Here is an 18,951-nt window from a genome sequence, read left to right as displayed (position 1 = left end):
TTTGTATTCTGAAACAAGGAATTACAAATGTTGGCATTGTCAATGAATGTCGTTGTGTTAGGAAATGAAAGCCTGCCTTAAAAAAATCCAACATTGTCTCCCTCTCCCTAGTATCCTGCAGGATCATTTACAAAAATTGTTCCCTGCATCACTTATTTATTAATGTAAGCATATATCCCACTCTATTCAAGAGGGTTAAGGTGGATATGTTTTTTAAACAACCTCTTTACTTGCTTATCCAATACCATTAAGCATCTGCCCACACTAAAAATTCTTGTGCCACTTCGGATTTATGTTCTCAGATGAAGCCTCTGCCAAACCTTCAGTAAAGACGATTCCAGGAATGTAGAGCAGAAGATTCCAAGAAAGGTTTACATAAGTGTCCTTGAAGTTCAAACTGTGGGAAATTACAGTCAAATATAACTATGCATGGGTGCTAGTTTTTTAGTGCATGAAGGGGTTAAGACCAGAAATGTCTGTTCCTAGACTCAGCTAAGTCACTCGCCCCCTTACCTTCATGAGAGACGAAGTGAAGCTGCTTCTCTTCCTGTCCCTTGCTCTCTTTTCCAGCCATGCAACTGACCAGGATGAACCTGTCTGAACTTGCTTCAAGTTCAAACCAAATGTTTGAAACTAGGGTTGCCATATTTCAAACAGTGAAAATCCAGACAGAAAAGTTGTTGAGCTTTTTCGGATATATGCAGGGAATTCCAGATGTGTGGCAACCCTATTATTCCTGGAGAAATTTTTAAAAAGAGGAGTTCCTAGAGTATCCCTCTCAGAAACCCCAAAGAAAATTATGCAAGCTCCAAGTGAAAGGTGAGACCTTTCTTGAAATCTAAATGTGCATGGAGGAAGCCTCAAAAATAAGGAGCCACAGAAATGCTGTTTGACTTCCCACCGCAGCGGTACCTATTTATCTACGTGCACTGGCATGCTTTCAAACAGCTAGGTTGGCAGAAGCTGGGACAGAGCAATGGGAGCTCACACTGTTGTGGGGATTTGAACTGCTGACCTTCCGATTAGCAAGCCCAAGAGGCTCAATGCTTTAGACCACAGCACCACCCACTCCCTACATAAACCATATACAGTGGTACCTCGGGTTAAGAACTTAATTCGTTCTGGAGGTCTGTTCTTAACCTGAAACAGTTCTTAACCTGAAGCACCACTTTAGCTAATGGGGGCTCCCACTGCCGTCGCGCCACCGCTGCATGATTTCTGTTCTCATCCTGAAGCAAAGTTCTTAACCTGAGGTACTATTTCTGGGTTAGCAGAGTCTGTAACCTGAAGTGTATGCAACCCGAGGTACCACTGTATCCTAAAGACACCAGAGTCTCCACTGTGCCTCATTTCCAAAAGGAAACACGGACCCTGGAACCCTGTGCATCGGGAACCCACTCAGAGATGTGTAACAATAATGATGGGTTGATGCCACTTAATACTGTATTGGATGGTAGTTAACGTGTTCATTGTAGGAATACAAAGTTGGAAAAGGCAAAGAGATTTTTCATAGAAACCTGTTGCTGAGGGATAGGAAAGGGGGATTGGAAATGCAATCCCACCTGCATCTATTTCCATCAGTGCCCCAAGAGCTGCTATAATGCACTCTTGGTGGACAAAGTCCCCTGCTATTTTCAGGCTATAGGTTTCAGGAAGGCATTTACTCCTTATAGGAGTAAATAAATAGGGGAGAAATAAGCAAGCTCTTGTTCCAGAATTTAGGTACATTCCCATAACCAAGGCATAAAACTCTAACTTGGTGCGTAATCCTGTCAAAGAAAAAGAAGGTGATTTCTATGCTTGTAGGTAGCCTGCTCTCCATGTCAACTTGTCATACCAGCTGCCTCTAGGCTTCTGCAGGACTCTGTGATACTGATGACAGCTGAGGAGACCCTGTCTCACACATTAGCATCATCTGTATCTCCTTTAAGTCACACTATGTCAATCCAGAGTGTCCTGCCACATTTCTCTGCACATGGAAGGAAGATCACGAATGAGAGGAAAGAACTCCACAGACATATTCCGGGAAGAAGTAGCTTCCAGTAAAATAAATGAGAATGCCTTGCGTTGAATCTATCTGTTTTATTGTGTTGCGATTTATGCAGCACCTTTTCTGGAAAACAGGATTTCCCAATATGCTTCCTGTGAGACGAGACAAATAGCCCAGGGGAAGGGATATACAGATCAGTCTTTTTCCATTACAATTTCACATGTGTTCATTCACAAGTCCATTGCACCCTCATTCTGCATTAATCTGTTTTTTTATTTAAAAAAAACACAAACAAAATTCATGTTTAAATATCCATCTCATCACAAAATATGCATTGATATACTCTTTTATGTCTGTTTGTGCGTTTTAATGTTTTTGTGCATTTTTAATTTACTATATCCTGAAAAAAATCATTTTAATGAAGTTTTGTTTTGCCGTGTTTGTTTTGAGCTGAGAACCGTATCACTAAATTTGGAGAAGTGAGAAATCCAGAGGATAATTAGTATGTTCCAATCCATGTGTTATTAATCCAAGAGGTAGGTGCAAATACACTCAACTTAAAAATATGCACCAAATGAAATTCTCCTCCATTTCCAGCCTGGGGTTTGCAGAGGCTGGTTGGTACTGATATGTGGCCTATCTGACATCTGATGTATCAGAATACTGGCACAGCCAGAAACATTTTATCTGCTCTATTGCTCTCCTGTTTTTATATTGATGTCTTTACTGTATGGTGCAATTCTGGAGTCCACAAAGTGATGCCCTGTAGGCAGGCAGCATGGCATCCTCTCTCACACACAAACCCATTAGAGCCCAACAAAGCTTCTTGGCCCTGACCATTTTTATTTTTTTTAAAGTTGGGGAGCAGCTTTTCCTTTTTTGTTATTTGGGTGTTGCCTGCTCTTTGCCTGCGATTTGTTTCTGTGTGTAGATATTTTGTCAGGGGTTTTTTTGGGAGGGTGGGGGTTTGTACCAATCCATACACACAATCTGACTAGTGCCAATCCCACCCCCAATTTCTTTTTGTGTGTATGTGGTGTTCATGACAGTCTCTTTGTTCTCCATATGTGCTCCTGTGTCCAAGAAGATTGGGCCCCCCTGGTGTAATTAATGGTTTTGATTTTTGAAAGTCTCGCCAGCTGCGAAGTGGCTCTGGAAGCATGTTGAACAAAGAAATTAAATTGTTTAAATGTAGAGAAGGCAAGGAGAGCTGGATATTTCACAGTCTAACCAGCCTAAACCTGGCCTACTGAGACACCAAGGAAAATGGCAAGAAAACAGAAGGAAAGGTCGTGGACAACCTTTGAGTTCAGTGGGGCTTGCTCCCAGGTAAGTGGGTATAGGACCGTAGTGTAGCCTTAAAGTGTAACAGGTACACAGTTTATAAATAGGTTAACATTTTGGGAGGACCAACAGCCTAACTGCTAGCCCATGAACTCTGAGTCTCCTTGCAGTGAATGGATTTCTAATTCTTTTTTATTCTGCATCTCCTCAAGCTGGTTCACTCTTAAAACATTTCTTTTTCTTAGAGTGAAGGTCAAGCAATGAAACACAGCCTAAAGGAGCCAGTGAGGAACTTAGACCATGCTGCCATCTTCAATATTTGAAGTGATTGGGAGGCCTAACAAGATTCACCCTTCCAGAACTCCAACCTGTTGCAAATCATTGCAGTGAGAAAGGTGTGCACCATATGTTCATTCATATTCGGCATGTTTTAATTGCTTCTGCCACCTGGTGGATTAAAGCTAGCACTACAGTGTGCAAAATTACACTAGAAAGAATACATACACACACTAAAGGGGAACGCTGTCTTAAAAGCCCCCCTTTTTATTTAGTTCAGAATAATGATGATGATGATGATGATTGGTTGCATTTCAGGTTTGTCCCTCTCAAATCAGCTTCCAACAAGTTGAAACACAATCTATAACAACATTACAAACAATAAAACGGCAAAAATATAATCTAAAACATAAAGCAACTAAAAATAACATTACAGTAGGAGATTAAAAACAATATCAGCAGTCTGAAGTGTAGACGCAGACAGCAAAAACGACAATAGAAAGCTAGCAGAAGAAAAGCATAATATACCGTAAATGACAAGCTTTTTATTTGAGGCATGTTTAAAAGTCATCTCTGTAGAGGCTGACATGCACTAGACATGGACAATCCTGGCAAGGTTGCACCTATTTGATGTATGTAATAGGACACCCTCACTTCAGATTTGACCCCATGGTAAAACATCCAGCAAGCAGATTGGTTGATACAGGATATACCCAGTGCCTAGGCCAAAGTCCCTTACATCTGTAATCAAAAAAGTTGTGGCCTAATTTGAATCAAAGAACGTTGTCTTGTGTGATCTTTCAGTCTCATGTCAGAGTGGTGAGTTCACAGCACCTGGGCAATGCAAATGATAAGCTGCTTCGATTTTTTTTAAAAAAAACAAGTATTTGAGGCATGTTTAAAAATAATGTCTGTAAAGGTTGTACAGTTTCATAGTCAGAGGGCTGTCTTGAGAAGTCGACATGGACAATTAACCTCTTCAGGTCAACTTCTTCAACCTTGTCTTCTTCTGATTCTCCCCTGTTCCACATCTTTGATTTAACATCTCTCCCTCCCCTTTCCTTTGGTTAGAATCAATAGTGGAGAACCTTTGGCCCTCCAGATGTAGCTGAACTACGACTCCCATCATCCCCAGCAAGCATGACCAGTGACCAGCTCCTACATCTGAACAGTACAAACCTAGGTTTTCCAGATCATCAGTGAGCAGTGCAGAAGTGGGTTCCTCCTGCTTTTCACACATGCCCCAAATCTTCTCTCAAAGCTGTATTTTTGGAACTTGCATTTTCCCAGAAATTTGCGGACAGTTCAGTTGCTATTGTTTTGGAGATGAGGTTGATCACAGTCTACACACCCTTCTTTGAAGGGAGCCTAACTTGTGGAACCCAATAGCAAATTATTAATACATTTTTTGTATTTTTTCGTTCTACCACCCAGACTTGAATCCTGCTTCGCTTACTCGTTTGGCTGGTTCTCATTCCCTGAAGTATTCCCTCTGGGGAAGGGATGGTTGTTTTACAGGGCTGTAACAAGAACACGCATGGCAGAATAAATTTCCTAGCTCATCAGTGTCTATTTTATGGTGGCCTAAATGTGCAGTCGCTGCCATTGTGGAAGCTGCAGCACCAAGCCGAGCTGGAAAGTCTATGAAGTTTCCCTCCTGTCCTGACTCTACTTCCAGGCTTGGCCATATATCCACTTTAGCTCATTATGTCCTAAGTGTCTCTGATATAGTGCACCCAGGATGGTTGTTAGGGCTATATCTACTGCATAGATCAAGTGAGCACGTTGAACAAACAGATGGCAGTTGGATAAATCAAGGTGTTTTCTTTTTATACTTGATAGGTGAGCTGACAGTGCCATGATAGAAGGCCCGAAAATAGCAACCACTGTTTGTTCTCAAAACTGCTCAGTGTAATTTCTCTTCTGCCACACTGATAAAAGGCAAAACCCTTTCTTCATTCACTTGAGGTAAATCTATTAAAGTAGTTTTCCCATTTGCTATCAGTATCAGTCAGTCAAAGGCACCTCTTGTATTGCTCAGAATAAAGCTTTGGGTTCTTTTACAATCAAGACTCAGATTACCTCAGATTTGTCAAAAGCCAGATACTTTGATCCGAGGCATATTCAAACCAAGTTTCTATTTTGGGGGGTGAATATTTGACGAAGTGCTGCCTTTTCATTTTAAAAAATGCTGTATTGGGGGTGTATGCAAATTCTCTTTTTTTAGCAGTTCTTTGGAAACTCTTTATGGATGACTGGTTAACTTGTGCCACATGATGAAGTGGCTGAGGTAATGGAGAGCTGAAAAGGAAATGTCAGGAATTTGCGCATGCAAATTTCACAAAGGTTACATGGATTCCATGAAGAGCACTATAGCTAAAAAGCCCTCATCGTGTTGTTGTTTTTAGGCCCCATGGGAATAAAAATCCCATTCTTGATCAGACTCAGTTAATGACTGAAAGGGAGAAGGATGGGTGAGGAAAGTCCCTGCAAGGGCATTCTGAAGTAAAAGAGTGATAATTCAGAAGCCTGGAGGGGGTGATTATGCGCCATTGACTGAAAGCAGAGCTTTGGACTGCAATACCTGATCAGACTATGCATATAAAAATGGACAGAATTTTGTTTCTAAAGCACAGATATGACCTGGCTCTGTCCTTAAAGGCTGATTTTCACACTCACCCAAGTAAGGATACATTCCATGTGGTGGAGGGATGTCACCCCATGGCACATACAGTGTAATAGGATGACAGGAAACTGCCATACCCTGAGTCAGACCATTGGTCCATCTAACTCAGGACTGTTAGTGGTGTCCAAACTTTTTCCAAAGAGGGCCAGATTTGATGAAGTGAAGGGCCGTGAGGGCCGACCAAAGTTGTTAACCTTTTTTTCGGAATGAAGTTCTTGAAGTTTTTTAAGGATTTTACCCCAGGGAATAAACTGCCACAGAGGCCGGATTAAACTGACTGGCAGGCTGGATTAGGCCCCCAAAATGGACTTTGGACATGCCTGGAACAGTTCTCCAGGGGTTCAGACAGGAGTCTCCCCCAAGTCTACCTGGAGACTCCAAGAATTGGACCTGTGACCTTCTGCAAGCAAAGCAGATGTTCTACTGCTGAGACATGGGCCTTCCCCACTGCAATGTTTGGCATGTAAAGGTAAAGGGACCCCTGACCATTAGGTCCAGTCGTGACCGACTCTGGGGTTGGGGCGCTCATCTCGCTTTATTGGCCGAGGGAGCCGGCGTACAGCTTCCGGGTCATGTGGCCAGCATGACTAAGCCACTTCTGGCGAACCAGAGCAGCGCACGGAAACGCCATTTACCTTCCCGCTGGAGCGGTACCTATTTATCTACTTGCACTTTGACGTGCTTTCAAACTGCTAGGTTGGCAGGAGCTGGGACCAAGCAACGGGAGCTCACCCCGTCGCAGGGATTTGAACCGCAAGTCCTAGGGTCTGTGGTTTAACCCACAGCGCCACCTGCGTCCCTTAGTGTTTGGCATAGGAAAGTGTAATTAGTGGTACAGATAACCATGCACAGTCCATTGGTATGAAGATGGCTTATCCACTTTCGTTGTACCATTCTGGTGGTAGGGGCAGCTGCCTTGACCTTCTCAGCCACGTGAGTGTGTGAACTGACCCCGATGCACGCATATGTCTAGTTCTAAGCCATGACTAACAAGCATCTTTTTGAGTTGCCACTGTGGACAGTCCACAGTACGATCTGAATTTGCAGCAATGTAAGCTTAGATAGGATAGGAAAGGAACTGGTACAGTATTAAATCTTTTGCTTTATTATATCATTTTGCCACAAGCAACTACTGCTAACTTTTATGTAAGGGTCAGGTGGAAAGCAGACAAATGCCATCTGCTTGGGAAAATTTGTGTGCCTTGTGATGTTTCTTCCATCTGCAAAACAAAGAAATAAGCTTTCCCCTAGAATGTATTCCCTATATAAAATGGAATTCTTCCTATATGAGATAATATAGATTGCAAACTTAAATTTAAACACTTTCCCTTTCAACATAATAAACAAAAAGCAAAGAACAGGAAGAAGCAGGCATGTAACTTTATAGCCTGCAAAATTGATTTCCTCCTAAAGGTTTTTCTTTAGGTGGACAATATGACATTTTGTCATCCTTCAGGAAAAAGAGCAATGAAACTATTCATAACTGGTTATATTTGGCTATGTGATGAAATCGGTTCAAATGTCATTAAATCAGGCAATCCTCTATTTGCAAAATTTGGTTTCTTAATAGAGCACCACATCAGGAAGGAAGCTACTAGATATGAATGTCACACCTGGGACTCAGCAAAGAAAAAGCACTTTGTATGTGTTGTATATGCATTATAACACTGTGACACCAGATGGCGCCATGGAGTTCCATTTTTGCCAACCCGATTTCTCATTCAAAGTTTACAACATGTTTAACTGAAACACTTCTTTTATGTATCTAGATCCAGCCCCGGATTTGGAAATGCAAATATAACTATCTCATCTATAATGCTTTAAGGCAACCCACAATTTAGATAGATGATGGGGCAGCAACACTTTCAGTTTTGGGGAGGGAGGCTTGGACAACCTCTTTCAAGTGTCTTTAAAGTTTTGTGACTGCAGTGGAAGAGGTGGCAACATTAGTAGAAGACTGATTTCCCCCCTGAACAGAAAGCTTGTGAATGCCAGCCAGAGACTGGAAGAGAAGGTACAGTCATTGATCAGCACTTTGACAGTATTAATAATGCTGACAGGCTAGCATGTATACATTTGCTTAACTGAAAGCCTACTTTATCAAGGATAGAAATCGGAGTGTTGCTATTTATATTAAAGAAAGCATGTAAGTTTATTCCAGAATCCAGAAGACCAGAAATCTTTAAAAAGCAACAAATAAATTGCCATGCCAGGAAACTGGGCAACCATTCCGGTCAAAGACATTAAGCAGAAACTTCAGGATGAAGGTGAAATAAAAGGCAACGCTAAGCCCCAGTTTAAGAACTATGGAAAGAACTTCAAAGCCAAGCAATTAAAAAGAGCAGAATACAGTGAAAATTAAAACTCAAGCTTGGATTTCAGGAGATGTGGCTTTGGATTCCGCCTCAGCTGCCACTGAAGTGTCATTAAGCAAGGACAAATATGCCTGCTATTGTCTGGGCAGGCTTCCTCTGATCAAGGTCAGGAGTCATAGCACTGGTTGGCCAACAAAAATGAAAGTTAATTGCTGCCATGGCAACCATAGCCTTTTCCCATTGACACCTGGCACCACCTATGTAGATCTGGTGTTTTGATCTGAAGTAGGAGGAGATTGAGGGAACCTTAATGTAGCTCCATTGTCTTGGGCAGATCACTTCTGCAGGGATGAAAGATCCACGCGCAGAGACAGGAATCTAGATGGATGGCTTCTCTACTTGGTGTTCCTGTTGAAGTTCGGACCAATCCTTTGGAATGGGAAGATAGCATGTATTCTCCTACTTAGAAGAGCTCAGGAAGCTTCATGGTCAACCAAGGAACTGGGAACAAATGAAGAGAGATGGTTAGAGCAATAGCAGCAGAAAACACATCATGAATTCAACGGAATGCGGTTAACTTTTAGGATCTGCCCGAGGAATGCTTGACTTGGTCTTTGTGAATTCCAGAACATCCAAACTTATCCGCACCAGGAAGTCCAGTTACCCTTTGGATTTTGCAGTGTGGTTATCAGCTCAAAAAAATATGAAAATGTGCACAATGTAAAATGCACATTTTAGGATAAAATAAGTGTAGAAATACTGCAAGAATGCATATTTCCAAAACTGCATGTGCAAATATGAATGTTCATGTAGATTTAAAAAAAAATAAAAAAAAATCAAATTAATGCAGAAACAGGACAGGGAAAATTTATGAATGTGCATATGGAAAACAGCCACGAGCCATGGCAGTGGGTGGTACTCAGTTTGTTAATAAATTCCTTTCAGCACATATTGTACATTTTCCTTTGATCTTAAATAACTGGGCAAAAAAGGGGTGGGATTGAAGAAGCAGAGGAAGAGACGAACAACAATTTTAAAAAATCACAATTATAAAAAAAAATCCAGGATCAGATAACAATGCTGTAAATGCAGAATGATTTAAAATAAAACAGCTAATCATTAGAAATAACAAAAGCACATAAATGATGTGCTAATTGCATTGATGAAAGACAATAATCGTACAAAATGGTTGTAAAGTCACATTATTAATAGTATCATTAGAGCATAATGAGTATTATATGGTGGTTGATTAATAGCCAGCAAAAAGAAGAAAAAAGCATCTATTTTAATTTAAATCTTTATCCTATCAGTTATTTCGTAGTTCTTATTTGTATTGGTGAATTGCAAAGTATCATTCAGAATTAATTAGATGCTATTTAATTTGGGAATTTTTGTTATCACTATGAATTTTAAATTGCTATTGCCTCTTTTTTCTTTCGGCTTGGCTCAAACACTAATTTAAGACTAGTCTAGTCTTGGAACCATTGGGAATCCTTCCAATGCCTTCATCCTAGGACTGATGGGAACTTGTCGGAACCAGGGCAGAAATATAAACATGGTTCCCTTTTTTGGGTGTGTGAGTTTGCAGTCTGCGGTCCATACACCAGCATTTTTAATGGCAATGCACCTCAGATATAGAGGTGTTTCTCCATCCATACTAGTAGGCAGTGCTTGGTGGGACTTCGGTGTCACTAGTCTGTCCAATCAGCTCTGGGCATTGAAACCAGTCCCATTTGTTCCTAGCCAAGAAGGAACTAGGCAGAGGTGGAGATGGAAACACCACAGCGGCAAAAGAGGGGAACTCCTCATTGTGTAGTGGGAACACACAGAGAGGGAAGAACAGGTTGCACAAAATAATTGGGAGCTGGGGGAGGAATCCAGAGACCCTTAGGACAAGAAGAAAAACCCTGCACTCTCCTGTCCCCACTCACCTTCCAAATGGGATAACGTTTTTAAAGCCTCCAGTGTTTCTCACTCTTCCAAATGGGATAACGTTTTTAAAGCCTCCAGTGTTTCTCACTGAGGTGACATAGCTACAAATTTGAGAAGCAGCAAGGAAAAAGATGTACACCCAGATACATACATAAACCTCATTTGGTTAACATTTACTGGAAAGCGGGGTGTGTGATGCTCACAGCAGCCAGACCTGTTCACATGCTTCTCTCTCTAGACCAACCTCAGCCTCACTTCCTGTTGCCCCCACCCATGCAGCTCATCAAAGAAGAGAGCCCACCAGGGGCAAAGTTACAGCTTACCAAAAGGGTGAGAGAAGAGGCAGGACTGCTGCTCAGTCAAATACATCAGCCTGGTTAAAACAAAGCAGAGCCGGCCTGCAAGGTAATTCTTTTTATTACAGCTATTTTGAATTAGTTCAGATCAGTAGCAGGGGTGTGTGTGTGTGCTTAAAATAAAAGAGGCAAACCTACAGCCTTCCTCTGGTCAGAAACAAAGCAGGCATAGGGTGTGGTACGATCACACAAATGTTACCAGAACCCCCTACACACACACACACACACACACACACACACACACACACACACACACACACACACGGTGCTCAAGCAGTTTCACAGCCAAGAAACATGAAGTTTTGCCTGGATATACTTCTCCTATCTGGACTTCCTCAGATTAGGAAAATCGTATTTTTTTGCTCAAAAACTGTGGGCTGCCCCTTGGATAGGGATGTGTGTGTGTCATATGAACCATGGCAATGAAAGGGGAACACAAACAAGTGCAGATTAAACTCCAGTGGGGACAAGCCCAGAGGAAGAACAGGGATCTCTGTGCACTTATTATGCTTATTATTCTCTGAATCACAGCAGCACGTCTGATCTCGCCACTGGGGAGGAAACATAGCAAAAAGACAACTCTGCCCAAACAAGTTTGCCATCCAAATATAAAGCAAGAGACAGTTGGTGGTAGGAATCCACAGTGATAGGAATGGGCAGGAAGAGGCGAGGAATTGGCACAACACCATCAGCTCCAGCTCCTCACTTGTTGCTTAGCAGAGGTAAGCTGGCACCAAGAGCCTCATCGTGCAATGCTTTCATAAGGCAACAGCAAATTACTGCCTGCCCTGAAGGAGCATGGAGATGAAAAGGAATTGTGACTAACAGTGTGAGTCTCACTTAAAGGCCCATGGAATTATTCCTCAGGGAAAGAAGTTCCAATGTGCTGACTACAATGTGCTTTCAATTAAAAGGTTGGGTTGGGTTGGGTTGGGTTGGAAGGGTCCTTCCAGATCTGAAAAGAACTAGGATCCTCAGTTTTTCTGTCCTATAGCAATATTATGAAGACTGAGCCTGCCCAAAGAATCCTCAGTTATTAGGCAGAAATCAGGAAGGCGCTGAAGTTTTTTGCTCTCCCTAGAACTATAGTAAACAGCTACAGAACTACGGTCTAAAACCCATCCACCTTTTGTCTCTTCAGTCTGTGGATGGGATGAAAGAAACAAGAAAGGGCATCTCTCCAAGTCACAGAAAGGGAACCAACCGCAGGAGCTACAACAAAGGTTACTACCAACTACTGCAGATGATCAGAAATAAGTAGCGCTAAAATGGTAATCCTTGTTTCCACACTTACTTCCATAAAATATGGTGGTTATCCCAATTTCATGTATCAACATTTCCTTTAGTTGTGAATTTTCATCTGGCAAGCCTATCGGTACCAGATGCTGCAGAGAGCAGTTCTCCAGAGTTGGATCTCTAAAAATGCAGCAGGGTAGGTGACCCTTCTCATACTGTTGCAAGAATTTTTGAAGAAGCATATGTCAGGGGTCAGCTACTGGCTGACCTTTCACTCAGCCCCCGAGTATCTCAAATGCAAAAAGAGAAGTGAGCAACTTGTGTGACAAAGTATCAGGAGCTAACAGGGCTAGAACTGATATGCTTCTGTTTTCTGCATTGCTGCTCAGTGTGGTATATTTTACTGGAAATCTTATCGGAAATTAAGTATTCTCACCTCTGAACAGACCCCACCCATCCAAGTTAGCCATTGAGCCCTCCTGGACATAAAGCGTATGAAAAACTCCCTATTCAGAGTGAGGCCTTATTTTAACAATAAATACCTCCTGGCTCTTATGTATTCTTGCCTCAGGTTCCTAGCTTTGTCCTCCAACCAGATTTCCTGGCTCAATTCCTGATTCTTCCTGGCTCCTGGCTCACCTCTGACAGGTAACATCTGCCTTCAGCTCATCTCTCACCAGTGGGACTTGGCAGCTGATTACTGGAGTTTCAACCTGTTGTCCCAACCTTGTGAGTGTCCTGCTAGTGGTTGGTTGGTCATTAATATCCTGCCCTTATTTTGATGAAAACAGTTATCATAATTCAACAGCAAACTGAAAGATGCCCTTTCCTTCTAATTGTTGACATTCTTCAGTGACTGCACCAGGAGATGCCAGATGGAAGGGTTCTGTTGGTCCCTCCCTCTGATGCTTCAACTGATGCTCTCTGTGCAAGCAGTAGGGATGACATATGGCCATCTGCCCTGGACTCCTCGCTCTGCAAATGGCACTTGATATTTTGCAGTGGCCATAGCTGGGACAGGATGATAAATGGAGGATGGCCCTGGTTCCCCCCCCCCCTGCTGCTTCCAGTTGATAGATGGGGCAGGTGTTGATGGCATAGAGATGAAGTGAGTAAATATCCCCGGGGTGCTTAGTGACCATCCTAAACTAGCTCATAGGATTCTATATGCCCTAATAGTAAATGAAGCTTATGAGATGGAAGGGCAGGTTGTTAGGAAATATTTGAAAGTCCTGATGTTGAAGGAATATGCACGAGAGCCATTCAATATGAATGTGAAATTCTCTGAGCCTTTACAGGCGACCCTGGGTAATAACCACTAAAGGGTAACTAAACAAGAGGTGTGTGCGAGTGTTGTTCTTTCCCTTTTACAATTTCATGCTATAAAAAGGGAAGTTATAATTGTGCTCATCTGGCAGATGTATAAACTAAGATAGATTTCAAAAAATTATCTTGCAGAGAAGAAGTTTGAAGCCTGCTTGTGCTCTATTCATTTCCCCAGCAGTTAAATATTTACTGCTACTGGACAATGCAAAATGTTTTCAAAAGTAAGAAATATTTTGAGACTTGAAATATCAGTGTCAGTGCAGTGTGTGTGTGTGTGTGTGTGTGTGCGTGTGTGCTAGAGAGAGAGAGAGAAGCGGGGGGGGGGGGGAGAGGACTTAGACTTAAATGTACTGGCAATTCAACAACAAAATCCTTTGCATTTCCCTGAAAAGCCCGACTATTATCATCATCATTTTTATTTCATTACTCTGCCCCTTGTTACTTGTGATCAATTCAAATAACTTTAAGTCTGGAGAAATGAGTGTGAGACCAAAAGAGGGGATGAGCTGTCCTGTTTTGGCTTTTGGCAGTGCGAGATAAAAGATAACCAGCTGTCCTATCACTGGGGAGTTGTTACTAATTTATCATTGGATGTGGTTGAAATGCTTAGAAATATTTGGCTATGTTTTTAATCAGCTTGCATTTTAGACCTTTAAAGTACAAATATGGATTTCAAACATGTCAAGGGAACAAATTAACTCCGAAAAATGGCCATTCTTTCCAAGGTTGCACCTGCCATGAAATTGCTCCAAGTTTGCATTTCCCCCTCCGGTCTCCAGCGTGTCATTATGGCAGATTGATCTCCGTCCTCTCCCTAGCAGCTCCCCATTAGATGGTTTTTATATGGAAATTAATAGAAGGCTGAAAACATTGCTTTTTCAGCTGCAATAGCAGAAGTCACTTTTGATTAAGCATTTCAAATCCAGCAGGCTGGAGTGATCTCTTAGCTTTATTTTGCTATTGTATTATCACTAGTGTCAAGTTTTCTTTCTGGAGCCATTTCTTTGGCATGGCTGCTCTATCTGTCCCTAATGGGAATTTCACTCATACCTGCCTGTGTTTATTTTTCTATAGGACTTGCTCTCATTTCGACAGAGGCCAGCCACCTGGTTTTCTGTAGAAAATCCAAGAGAAAACTGATGTATTCAGTGCTTCCTAATGGCGATTTTGACCTATGCTTTATTTTGTGAAGTGCTGCTGGTTATTCCATGTTTTCCTTAGTTTACATGAAGGTACAAAATTGAGGTTGCAAGTATAGGACTATAAAAAGGTGATTCTGTTAAAGGCATCGGGTCTCAGACCTAAACACCAGTACACACACACACACACACACACACACACACACACACAACACTAACATACCGTATTGGCCTGAATATAAGCCTCACTTATATATTCCAACCGTGAAAAGTTAAAGTGCAGCTTATATTCCTGACATTATGGTATGCAGCCAGAAGTGTGGCAAAGCAGCGCCCGCCCCACGCATAGTGCCCCGTCCTCTCCCCCAAGGCTGGGAAGGGAGAGAGCGAGGAAAGGCCACTGGCAACACAACACAGCTCTCTCCCCCCCCCCCCAGTATGCAGCCAGGAGCAGCGAGGAAGAGAATGGCTTATATTCAGGTATTTTCCTTTCCTCCCCCCTCCCCAATTTTAAAGGTGCAGCTTATATTCAGGTGCGGCTTATATTGAATTAATGGTATTTCCTGCAGAATCTGGGAAAGTGCAATGGTATATATAAAGATAGGGCTGAGCACCCGACTGTCAACCTCTAAATCTCGGTTGTAGCAATGGCAGTATGTACCAATACTATATATTACATATGCATGTGGTCTGGATCATACACATATGCAGATCTGCCCAATTGCATTTCCAGTCACAATCATCTTTGAATTCACATGTGCCCACGGTCATCTAAAAATGCTCCCAAGTGAAGTAAAATCACATGCTTATACATCTACATGGGATTGTTGCTGTTCTTATAATCTCAGTAGATTTCAGCCCCCAGCGTACTCCCAACGATTTCATAGAAGCACACTGCCTTTCAAATGTCTTTGTCCTTGAGATGACAATCTGTGCCATTCCCACACTTCATAATACTTACCAGAGATGGTGTTTGTGTGTGTGTGGAGAATGTCTCATTCAGGCTTAGTGGTATAGGCAGCCTTCAACATTTCTCTCTGTGTGTAGTGTGCAAGACATCTGGAAATCATGAGATGCACAATGGAGCATTGGTGATTGCCTTTACAGTGAAACATATTTGAGCTCCCCATAGTTGTGCCTGTTGGAATATTCCTTTCCACCTTAAGAACAGACGTGTGGAATTGTTGTATGTCACATGTCTGTTTACACTCCAGCACAGCTTGCTGGGAACTTCCGTTTGTGTATAGCTTTTGCTTAAATGTCTCGCTTTGGACACGAAGGAGATCAGACATGTTTTCTTTTGTCCTGATGTGTGCCGAATAAACTGCTTGTCAATATGCTCACACAACTTCTCCTGCCGCTTCGGTTGTGTAGCGTTTACTCTGCTGAGTAGCGTGCCCCAGCTTTTGAAGCTCAGGTTGCAGATGCTGCACCAAGGACTGGAGATCGCCCGGCACACTGGCCGGTGGGCTGGAGCCAGCTGGGGGCCTGCCAACTGCCCCCCTTTCCTTGGTTGCATGTCAACAGTGCCCATGTTGTGTCCCATTCCCCTATAGTTTGTATATTCTACTGTAATTCTTCACACCCATTTGGAAGGGCTGTGGCTCAGTGGTAGGGCCTCAAGAACATCATAATATAAGAAGAGCCTCCTGGATCAGGGAAACTGAAGGTGGAGGCAGATTACCTTCTCCTTCAACCATTTTTCTAATCATATTTTAAAGCCATCTAGGTTGGTAGCCATCACTGCCCCCGAGGAGAGCAAGTGTCATAGTTTAACTATGCACCTTGCATGCAAAGCTCCCAGATTCAGTTCCCACTGAAATGGGATGGAAATGTCCCTGGTCAAAAACCCTGGGGAGCCAATCAGTCTAGGACTGATCAATAGTTTGACTCAGTAAAAAGGAAATTGTTATGTACTAAGCATACCTTATTGTGCTTCATGATCCCAGGATCACCCTGGATTGAAGTTCCCCCAAACATGCTGGGGGAGATGCTTAGTTTTAGTCTTAGTTACTTCGTATTCTCTCTTTCTCTGTGCAGAGACAAACTGCACTCCACAAGTCAACTGCGCATGGTGCTCCCACTGCCAACAAAGGAGTGGAAATGCCCACCGGGAATTATATCTTGCCGCAGTAGGCAATAGTAGAGAACCATACATTTTCAAATTAAACAAGAAGATTATTTTAAAATATTGAGCTTTTAAATATAATAATGTATTCTAATACAAAGATAAATCACAACCATTCAGTTTCCCCATTAGCATTAATATTTGATGTCACATCGAATACTTATCCTCTCTCTCACTGCAATCATCTTGCTTCCTACCTGCCTAATTTCATTGAATTTCTGCATGTCAGCTGAAAAGCAGCAGAAGTACAAAGTAGCTTTTCTGCATGGAGTCCATATTAAAGAAGAGACTCAATATTAATCAAAGCTGTGATAGAACTGAGAGGGTAAGATAACTATAAAATGCATGGCCAGTCACAGGACTGAAGGATTATATTCTGGCTACTTTATCAATGAGCTAGTTTTTCTTAAAAATGATGAACAGGGCAGTTTGGAAAACAGGAGAAGTTTCTTTTAAGCTGATTCCACAGTTAATCAAGTTGTAATTGAGAACAATGAACTTTTCTACCATCTTGGCTGGAATGAGGAAGGTGCTGTGGCAAATGTAAATGGCATCATTTAAACTATTTTTTCTGGAGAAAGCAGGACAAAGGTTGGCCGAAGCTAGGATGTATGAAACAAGAACCCCACAGTGCCCCCAGATACCACAAGGAAGATGCAAGATACAATGGGTGACAGGGTTTATGGGCCACAGTTTGTTTTCACTGGCATTGTGCTTAACTGTTTAACTGCCAGCTTCACTGTCACTCACTGTAAATATACTTGCTTCCCCAAGTGATAGCTAGTAGATATCATCATACACATTTTTGTTAGGGTGATCCCATCCCATCTCCAAGCATCAGATCAAGAACAGAACTTGTCATTGGTCTTCATCGCAACACACCAATTTTCACAGTAGACCAAAGTTCTGAATAACTTGGAATTCACCTAGTTTGCCCAAAATCTAATTGGCTATGTAAATTGTAACATCATCCAAATCACCATGTGATACGTGATTGGCTGATTGAGAACCAGTGAGATGTAGTGGCTAGAATGTTAAACTATCTCCCAAGATGCCAACATTCAGATCCTTATTCAGCTATGAAGCTCACTGAGTGCTCTTGTGCCCGTCACGATCTCTCAGCTTAATCTAACACACAGGATTGTTAAGAAGCTGAAATGGGAAGGGTGGAATAGACATCACTTTGAGCTCCTTGGAGGAAAGGGGGGATATCAATGGCAATGGCAATAATGATAATAAGCAGCTGGAAAAATCAATGGTACTGAATATAATCATAAAAGAAGATGGGGTCAAAAAAAATAATTCTGATCTCTCTCCACCTCTCTCCCTCTTTCTCTTTCTTTCTTTCTTTCTTTCATTCACACAACAACAGTACTATTTTGTGCCTGAAAATGGGATATGTGGAATAGTTGGCACAACCTTAGTGAGAAGATTAGTGACATTTTCTTTCAGTGACAGAATTGGATCAAGAAGATGTGATATTCTAGTGCAGTGGTAGCCAACTTGGTCCCCTTGGTGGACTACAACACCTAACATCCATCATGACTCACCCCAGTGATCAAGGCTAATGGGCTCTTTGGTCTAAAACAGGCTTCCTCAACCTCGGCCCTCCAGATGTTTTGAGACTACAATTCCCAGCATCCCTGACCACTGGTCCTGCTAGCTAGGGATCATGGGAGTTGTAGGCCAAAACATCTGGAGGGCCAAGGTTGAGGAAGCCTGTCTAAAACATCTGGAGGCCACCACATAGGCTAACCCTGCTGTAGTGACACAAAGCAGTATGAAGTCACACCATACTGATATGTGATGTAAAGGGTATATTAAGCCAGAAACATTGGGTTCAGTTCAGTGCCAAGATACTTGCCAGACAGAGCTGAATAATTTGACATGCATTCTGGAAAGTATAGTAGCAACCATTGTTGAGAAGGCATGCCTGACTGATGTAGTCACACACACACACACACACACACACACACACACACAAATGATGTTAAGCCATTATTTGGAGAAGTCATAAAATTACTATTTGAATATCCATCCATCAACCAGGCAGCTGCAAAAGCCAACCTATACATCATGGAGAGGTTGCAATTATGGTGACTGGATGTGCAGATATCTGAATTTCATAACATCTCTATAGGGATTGGCTCGAGAGGGTGAAAGGGCAATTTGGGAATGGCTTTTTGAACATTTTGGCAAGACATTAGCCTGGCTAAATATCTGGTTGGTGTTTTTCTCTGCCTGACAAAGAGAGGAAAATGTCAACAGTGATGTTTAATGATT

General features: G+C 42.1%; 2 long non-coding RNA genes across 4 annotated transcripts in view; one reads left to right on the top strand and one right to left on the bottom strand.

Moving 5' to 3' along the window:
• Window positions 1-2,902: 2,902 nt before the first annotated feature.
• LOC308587550 lies at window positions 2,903-10,876 on the bottom strand. The gene is made up of 3 exons (XR_014008437.1): window positions 10,807-10,876; window positions 5,007-9,052; window positions 2,903-4,384 (listed from the first exon to the last, which is right to left on the bottom strand). It is a non-coding gene; the product is annotated as an uncharacterized lncRNA (long non-coding RNA).
• The window catches only part of LOC308587551, a 22,438-nt gene continuing 14,066 nt past the window's right edge, over window positions 10,580-18,951 (top strand). The window contains exons 1-4 of one of the 3 annotated variants that reach the window (XR_014008440.1): window positions 10,580-10,888; window positions 11,371-11,561; window positions 12,647-12,804; window positions 13,534-14,467. This is a non-coding gene — a long non-coding RNA (uncharacterized lncRNA). Of the gene's footprint in view, window positions 10,889-11,370; window positions 11,562-12,646; window positions 12,805-13,533; window positions 14,468-18,951 lie in introns of those variants that run through there. The other 2 variants (XR_014008439.1, XR_014008438.1) reach the window with 2 other exon arrangements.

This window comes from Podarcis bocagei (assembly GCF_964188305.1).
Source record: "Podarcis bocagei genome assembly, chromosome: 5".
In the NCBI taxonomy this organism is placed as follows: Eukaryota; Metazoa; Chordata; class Lepidosauria; order Squamata; family Lacertidae; genus Podarcis; species Podarcis bocagei.
This window is presented reverse-complemented; position numbering and strand designations above follow the sequence as displayed.